This window comes from Amblyomma mixtum, chromosome 3 (assembly GCF_055824585.1).
Source record: "Amblyomma mixtum isolate Tamu chromosome 3, ASM5582458v1, whole genome shotgun sequence".
NCBI classification, from domain to species: domain Eukaryota; kingdom Metazoa; phylum Arthropoda; class Arachnida; order Ixodida; family Ixodidae; genus Amblyomma; species Amblyomma mixtum.
In genome coordinates, this window is record NC_143014.1 from 273,374,359 (window position 1) to 273,382,927 (window position 8,569).

The following is an 8,569-nucleotide window of genomic DNA, read 5'->3' on the forward strand; positions in this document are numbered from 1 at the left end:
ATAATAGCGCACATAAAAGGCGACAACAAACGACACGCCAGCGCAGAAGTCTGCTTAGAAGTACCGGTTTCCAGTCCGAACGCTACCTGGCCGACTACACTCGGATGTCACGTTAACGAGTAAGTGCGCGCAAGATAACCGCAGAACTGTCTGGTAGAGGGGAAATATGAGTAGTGACGCACAGCACACACCCTCATACGTTAAGTGATAACGACAGAAGCGAACAAGTAAACACGCGTTCCATGCGCGGCGCCTGCGCGACCCGCAGTCCATCGGGCCGCGCGCGCCGACAGATGGCGACTGGTGTCGAGAGTAGGAGCGCGCCCGCAGCCTGCGTGCGAGGGTAAAAGAACAAGCGTCGGGCCGTGATGTCACGTAGATGCGGCGGCGCTGGAGTCAGCAGTGACTTTCGTTGTGTAGGCAAAAGCCGGTACCGTGTGCCTTGGGTATGCCTCGCTTGAGCGTTTTTGAACGCATTTTGCAATATTCCGGCGAGTTGTGGTGCGGGTGGTTGAACCGCAATGCGGAATAAAGGCAGCGGCACAAGTTTCCTCAAGTTTATCGCATTTAAATATGGGCCAAAGCGATGCGCAGCGGCCGTAGAGCGGAAAAAGTTAGGCGACGTATTGGCTGCGCGGAGCATTTCTGCATCGAAATATGATAGTTTGCGTCTCTTAATCCGCATGTTTGCTCTTCAGTCGCGCGGCGAACAGTACAAGAATCAACGTCTGCAGCTTGTTCGCGTTCTGTCGGGCTCTCATTATGAGAAGTCTGGGCGCGACATTCCATGTAAGTGTGACCGTAAATTGAACGCAGGGGACCGTTTTCAGGTGGCAATCACCCGGACTACGTCCCGGGCATCTCTTCGCGAAAAAAAGAAAGAAAAACAGCTGCTGCCAGTCGCCTTCAGCGCTCGTCGGGCCACTAAGCGCGACGTTTGAAGCAGCACTGTAGTCCGGTAGTATATAGGAATATACGAAGCATAGTTTTTTCTCTATTTTCGCTCCCACGAGCTTCAACATGTAAGTTTTTTGACCACCTATCCCAGAAAACGATTAAACGTCGCTAAGGTATCAGTAAAATCATGTGGCGATATCCCATATTACCTGAATTTTACAATTGCTGGTCAATCAGAACCTGGCGAAAACAGCAAATACCGGACCAAAACCAGTTATCAAGCAGCTAGAATAAGGCCTGCAAGCAGAATATTGAGCTCTGCAGAGCAAACGTAACTTCATTGTAGCTCGAGGTAAACTTCTATCTATTCGCCTATGCACCTCTCTTCAAGCCAAGCAAATAAAAAAGCATTTTTTTCAGACATTACCAATGAAGATCGCATTTGCATGGCTCATTATTTAATAAGTTAACTGTCGTGTCCGGTCGCTGTGTTCAATGCAGCGAAAGACGCACACGGTACTTTAAGACTTTGTTTATTTAAAGCTGATGAGGGTGCGACCAACGTCGACCGAGGCAGGAGCCGAACTGGCCGCCCGAAGAAAGGAGGGAGCGGAGAAGCGTCCACGGGAGGGAGTGGCTTCCCAAAACAGGAGGAGGATGCGGGGGCGCACCGTGTGGGGCATCGGCGACAGCGCGCGAAGAAGGGGCAAGTGGCCGTTCGGACGGGACACTGCAGGGGTAACACACACACAAAAGCAATAAGGGGACACAACACTTCCTTCCCCCTTAGAAAGTTGCCTGGTAGCGTGCAGGGGGTCGGCGCTCACGCGTGGAGGCGCGCTGGCTTTGTACGCTCGGGGGAGAAACACTTGTAGGCTGGCTGTTGTTCGCTGTGTCTCCTAGGTCTGTCCTGGGCGAAGTCTCTTCTTCCGGGGAGAGGTGCCAGGCTATGTGGGAAGATGGTGCACGTGTTCTCTCCGCTGGCGGACAGCTCTCAGACGGCGTCGTAAATCTACGCAGCTGGTTGAGATGTCGGCGTGCTACTGTGCCATGTATGTTGACGAGCCAACTGTCGGGCGAGGACGCGCTGCCCCTCATTAAGCGTGCCGCAGCGCGGAATTGCTTTTTCTTCCCGGAACGTCTTTGCCTTTGGCTCGGGGAGGATGGCTGTGAGCTGGGTTCGCATTTCACGCTCGAACATCATTTTCGAGGGGGTCTCGCCTGTTGTGCTCTGAACCGTCGTGTGCTGCTTGAAGAGAAAGCGCGCAAGGCGGCGCTGCAGCGAGCCTGTCTGATCTCTTTCAAGGGCGCGTTTTAGCTCGGCTACGTAGCGCTCGGCTTGTCCGTTTGTCGCTGGGTGGTAGGGGGCCGATGTGACTGAGGAGATCCCGTTGTCGCGATAAAACTTGAGAATCTCCGCAGACACAAACGGTGTTCCGTTGTCCGATACTACCTTGCGTGGCAGGCCGAACGTTGCAAATAGTGATCGGAGGTTGTCAATGACTGCTGCTGAAGTCGTCTGTCCCATTTGCCTTATCTCAAGCCACTTTGTGTAGGCGTCTACGACCACAAGGAAAGTGCAGCCCTCAATTGGTCCTGCAAAATCAATGTGCAATGTGTGCCATGGTGTGTCTGGCTTTTCCCATTCTGGGACAGGAGCTTTCGGCGGGGCGCTCCGGCTGTTCCAGCTGGCAAGGCTTGCATTCTCGCACCACTGTTTCGATGTCGTTGTCAATGCCAGGCCACCACATGTAGCTTCTGGCACACTTTTTCATTGCAACGATGCCTCGATGTCCAGCGTGGATGAGAGACATCCCACGAAACACAAAACGTCTTACGAACGTCTCGGAACAGCTTCAAATGACTACAAACGTCTTGCGCTGTGTTCAAACGTCTCATAGATGTCGAGAAGAAGAAGTTTCCTCTGCGACGTCTCTTAAACATCTGCAGTCAGACGTTTGCTGTGAAACTTCTGTGAAACATCTGTAGTCAGATGTTTTCTAGACTTGTTTCTAACACGTGGAACTTGAGACCACGTCAAGGAGATGCGCCAGCAATCAGCAGAGAGTTGCCACCGTGGATTAAACATGCTGTAAACCACGGCACATAAATTAGATGGCCCTCCTGCTTGACGTTTCGAAGAACAGGCGCGCCGGTGCAAAGACCGGTCGCTCTTTGTATTCGAACACAGAAAGCGCGTTTTCTCCTACGGAGCCCGAATCACGTTCCACATCGAGTGCAGCTAACCCGCCACTCGTAAGGCTGGATTTAGGTAACATATAATGGCCCTGAAAGCCGACGGTAGTTACGCGAGCGAAAAAAATTGCTTCATGTTGCGAACGCCTCTGTTACGCCTCGGCTAACTGGCGGCAGCATGCGGATTGACAGGCGCAGCGCACGCTGCCTTCGCCGCCTTCCCGCCGCCTACGCCGAGCTCGCTCGTGCGGTTTATCGCGCAGATCACCCGCGCGCTATCTTTTCGTGGCGGCGTATCTTGGAGGCAATCTTTCTCGAGTCACGCTGTCACGCCGCAGCTTGCTGTTTGGTGTCGCTCCGCACGGTGGCGATGCATAGTTTGCCAAAGTGGTTTTAACCGTTTAAAGCAAAAAAAAAAATCTTAGTGGAAGCTGCAAGTGCTTAGTTTTACATGAAAGTATTAGATTCAATTTGTTTTTTGGTTCTTTGATGATTTGTTTACTTTTACGTTTAGAAATTTAGTACTTCATTTGGTCATTTGGCGTTGCAGAGCCTAGCGATAGCTACTGAGCTACGCGCGCGAAGCGGTTGCTGCGCACGTTGTAGTATGTTTCGCTGCGCACTTTTTTCCGCGCTGGTTGGCACTTCACGCCGCTGCAGTTTGCATTTTCCCCCTTTTCTGCGGTATCGTTTACTACCAGTGTTGCACTGAGATGTGAGCCTCGTTTTCCGCAAAAGTAAGTAACGTTCCATTTCTCTTCTGTGGTGAAAGCGTCGGCTTTGCCGGCTAAGCCACTAACGCGCCTCATTGAACCTTTGGTTTACAAATCACAAAACAGTATCAGCCAGTGTTTTACGTACCAAAGTGCAGCGTTGAATGTATTAAAACAGGGCATTTGCATGTATTTGAGCTTTTGTTAAGTGGATACAGCTAGGCTGCTCTCGCATGCGAGTTGCTTTATCAAGGCGGTGACAAGGTGAACGTGACAAAGCTTCAAACCAACCAGCTTTGTTTAAGCGTAGGTTGATAAGGCGCGGATTTTTTCCCACACATTGATTAAAGTCTGTGCTCTATTGCATTCTGGCAGGGTTTTATTCTTGCCAAGGACTCTCATCTGGCCACCTGTGTGCTCCATTTCTCCTTGCTGTGATTGCCGTCAGTGAAACTCGCGTTAAAAAGGCTTTGGTTATCTTAACTGCGTCAAGCTTTTATTTCATTGCGATTGAGAGCCCCGGCACAAAGGTAGTTTACTCAGTGGTGCTGCTCTGTATGTGTGCAGGCTGTTTGACAGTGCAGTGAAGTACTACGGATCTTTGCAGGCATGGCAGCTTTTATTTTTTGGAAAACCATTGCACCGTGCACAGCTGGCGTTGACCCTACTTCACTGTGTACATTTCGTTTTGTGTACAGGCTGTTCAACAGTGGTTTTCAGAGGACCTCCTTTCTTGCTTAACTTCTCGAGTTTTGGTAGGCACGCTTTGCAGCTGACACCTTTTCTTTCACTTCATGATTTCTTGTATATGTCTAGGCTCTTTGCTAATGTTCATTCCACAAGCCCCATTATTTGTTTGTCCTTTAGAACTCCAACTGTTGGCCGGAGGAGCAAGGACCTGGTCTAGTTTCACGCAAATTTATAGCAGCACCTTGTACCTGGTTGTTCAGATGACTTGGCCTGGAGATTGTTTCATTTCTGAGGTGGGAATCTGGACTAATGCTTCTTGTGCAGTGGTGTAAGTAATCTCTTGCCCACTGTTTGAGCTTCATCGTACAGATTAGAAAGGGCTTCTTTGGCAATGCAGTGTTAGGAACCTTATACACACGCACTTTTAATTGTCTTATCTTTCAGATGTGCCTTGTGTGGCTGTCAAGTTAAGGTCCAAGATATAACACATCTCTGGTGTATACTGAAGTGATGCAGGCATTACCAGGACAGCAGCATCTCTGCAATGTTTTCATGCGACGGTGCAAGATGTCAAACATCAACCACTTTTGATTCAGCCACATCTTGCAGGTAAGAGAAAGCCTGTTTGCAAGATGCAGCTTAGGAGGTTCTATGAGTACAGTGTGCATCACAGTAAGGCAGTGCACTTGCTATTGACTGCTTGGCTTTCAGTGTCCATGCACGCTGTTTCGATTTTGCTTCTGTTAAAGGCCTCCACAGTGATTGACTTCTTGAGTTTATGGTGAGCCGTAGCCTTCTGCTGAAATGCCGCTTGCAGTGACATCATATATGCATCGATGTTTTTAATTAGCTTATTTTATTGCCTGTGCTGTCACTCCTTGCCATTTCCTGGTCTTATTTGCTTCCGACTCCTCATTGGCCATTCTACATATGCACCTGACTGACTGTGCTTTTGGTTACTCTAATATTTTTCACTTGTGCAGGCTGCTGAACCGAGCTGGATTTGACTTCCCCTTGTTACCGTCTAGTTGGCATCCTCCGTGCAAGAAAAGCGATTTTTGGAACACCTAGCGAGCTCTTCAGTGCCATCCACGTCACAGCAACTTGCTCATCAACGCATCCGTTGTGAACAAGGCCCGGGGCCGAATTAATTTTTGATTTAACAATTGGTTGCTGCTCGACACTTCCCCGCCATCCAAGTGCTTACCGTTGTAACGTCAGCCAACCCAGTGAAGCTACCTCCTCCGTGGCTTCTAACATTAATTTCCTGATCCTTTTCTTTTTTTGTGTGGGTGTATGCACTGGATTCAATAAAGAGTAACGCAGTGACTGAAAAGTGTGCTAGCACATGCATTTATGCCTCATTACTACAGCCATACATCCCTTGTAATGTGGGCTCATTGTTCGGGTCATTTCAAATCAGCTTTGAGTTCTTTTTTGAGTTGTGTATACCAGAAAAATGAACAACAACATTTTTAAAGCTTTAGAGGGTTTAAACGCAGCACTGAAATCAGTATTCAAATGCGTAAAATAATCCAGGCACCCGTTTCGAAAAAAAAGGAACGTCTAAAAAAATTCTGTAAAAGTTCTACCTCAGAAGTTTTCTAGCCGTATACAAGCGTAGCGTTAGAGCTAATAGAGGGCTACTAAACGTCTAAGTCTAAAAAACTGCTTAGCTGAAACTTCTTTTAGATGTCAAGCTTTTCTTTCCAAGACTTTTTTTAGACGTCTATTAGCGCTTTTTGTGTTTCGTGGGATAGCCTGTGCGCGTAGTTCACTCGGAATCACAACTCGATCGGGACCCAAATATGATGCAGCCGCGATGAGTGCTCAACTCAGTAGCTCGCCTGCGGTAAGCGTCGAAGTTGTCCCCTTTGAGTTTATGCACGTTGCCTTGTTGAACAGCTGTGTAAACTAGACGGAGAGCTGCGCACTTCTGCGTAGATGCTGCAACTGTGCCTGCTGTAAGCGGAGGTTCTGGCAGTGCTTCGAACATCAGAACGTCTCCTGGTGGAAAGGGTTCGTCAACAGTTGCATCTAGTGGCAGGCGGCTCAGCGCATCGGCGTTTTGATGTTTATTCCCATTGCGGTAGACCAGATCGTAGTCGTACGCTGAGAGTTTGATGCACCAACGTGTCATTCGCGGAGACAAGGTTGGTGGCATAGGCTTTTGTGGTCCCAGAATGCCCAATAGCGGTCGGTGATCGGTTATAAATGTCACCTTTCGGCCGGCAATGTACTGATGAAAGTGTGTCGCCGCGTAGACGATGGCTAGCCCTTCTTTGTCAAGTTGCGCGTAGTTGCGTTCTGCTTGCGACAACGTACGTGAGGCGAAGGCGATGGGGGCCTCCCTTCCTTGGTCGTCAGTTTGCGACAGAACCGCGCCGACTTCGTACGGAGATGCGTCGCAAGCCAAAAGCAGAGGCTTCCTTTCGTCGTAGTGGCGGAGGACTGTACATCTTCGAATGAGGTCTTTCAGGGCATCGAATGACTGCTGATGGCGTGGCGACCATGTCCATGTCACATCTTTCCGAAGGAGTTGGTATAGGTCGTTGGCCACGGTAGCTCTTTGTTCCAAGAACCGGTCGTGGAACGTCAAGAGTCCGAGAAAAGCCTGTCGCTCCTGCTTGTTTGTTGGTGCTCGTGCTTCTGTGATCGCTCGCACTTTGTCCTCGGTAGGGTGAATGCCTTCCGCATCAATTGGGTGTCCCAGAAATTGCACCTCTGGCACCGCAAAACAGCACTTCGATTTGCTTATGCACAAATTAGCGTTTGCTAGCCTTCCGAGAACGAGCTCTAGGCGCGCTGCATGCTCTTCAGAAGAAGTGCCACTGATGATGACATCGTCAAGGTAGACACAAACTCCAGGAATGCTCTGAAGCACTGTCTCCATGAATTTTTGAAATATGGCCGGGGCTGCAGCTACACTAAAAGGCAGTCGCTTGACTTTGTATAAGCCTTTCAGAGTGTTAATGGCCAATAATTCAGCAGTTGATTCGCTCACCTTGAGCTGCTGATACACCTGGGTGAGGTCCAATGTGCTGAAGACTCTTGCGCCACGTAGTACACTGAATACTTCTTCAGGTGTTGGTAGCGGGTACGAGGACGCTTTAGTCGCAAGATTGACGGTGCTCCGGTAGTCTCCGCAGAGGCGTATGACGTGCCGTTCTTCTTGCGAACTACCACAAGTGGTGTGGCCCATTGTGAATGTTGCGTCGGCTCGATGACACCTTGCTGCTCCAGTTTGTTTAACTCTTTTTCAACTGAAGCTCGGAGAGCAAACGGCACCGGCCTGGCCTTCAGAAATTTTGGTTGCGCGTTGTCCAACAACTCCAGTGTGACCGGGGGCCCTTCGTTTCCTGGAATCTCTTCCGAGAATACTCTTTCGTATTTCTCTTGCAGTTGCTCAACCATGTTGTGGCTCGGCGTCTGGTGTATGCCGCATATCATCACGCCTAATGGAGAAAACCAGTTTCTCCCTAGAAGGCTTGATCCTGAGCCCTTCACAACAAGCAGAGGTAGCGTATGGGTCTGGCCGTTGTAATTAACCTGCACGTTGGCAGAGCCCAATAGTGGCAGATTCTGTCCTGACCACGTTCCCAGGTGCGTGTCGTCTTGTTGCAGGGCTGGTGCGTCAGATGGCCATGAAGTTCGGAACGTGTCCTCACTGATCAGAGTACAGGCCGCGCCGGAGTCCACCTCGAACTTAATCAGCTGGTGATGTACGCTTACTTCTGTAAAAATCTTCGGTCGCGTGCCGAGATTCATGGTGTGCAGGTCGTACAACACAGATGGTGTTGCTGATGTTGTTCCATGGAGATCAGATAGCGGCGTATTCTCTTGAGGCGTTGACGCTGTGATTAGGCTGGGAAGGTGACTTTATCTTGGCAAGTCTCCGTTTCGTAATGCATGCTCTCTCGATATGCCCTCGCTTGTGGCAAAAATTAAACGTGGCTGACTGGAATCGACTTCCATGGGGGTTGTGTTGGTCGTCACACCGCCAGCAGCGTTGTGCCTTTTTAACCGATTTTGCAACAACAGAAGGTTTGCGCACCTGGCTGCTTGTTTGGTAT

At 49.7% G+C, this 8,569-nt stretch overlaps 1 long non-coding RNA gene across 1 annotated transcript; it reads left to right on the forward strand.

The window, feature by feature from the left end:
- Positions 1-378: 378 nt before the first annotated feature.
- Positions 379-5,849, forward strand: LOC149354875 (uncharacterized). The gene is made up of 3 exons (XR_016291391.1): positions 379-3,830; positions 4,941-5,105; positions 5,480-5,849. It is a non-coding gene; the product is annotated as an uncharacterized LOC149354875 (long non-coding RNA).
- The last annotated feature ends 2,720 nt before the right edge of the window (positions 5,850-8,569 follow it).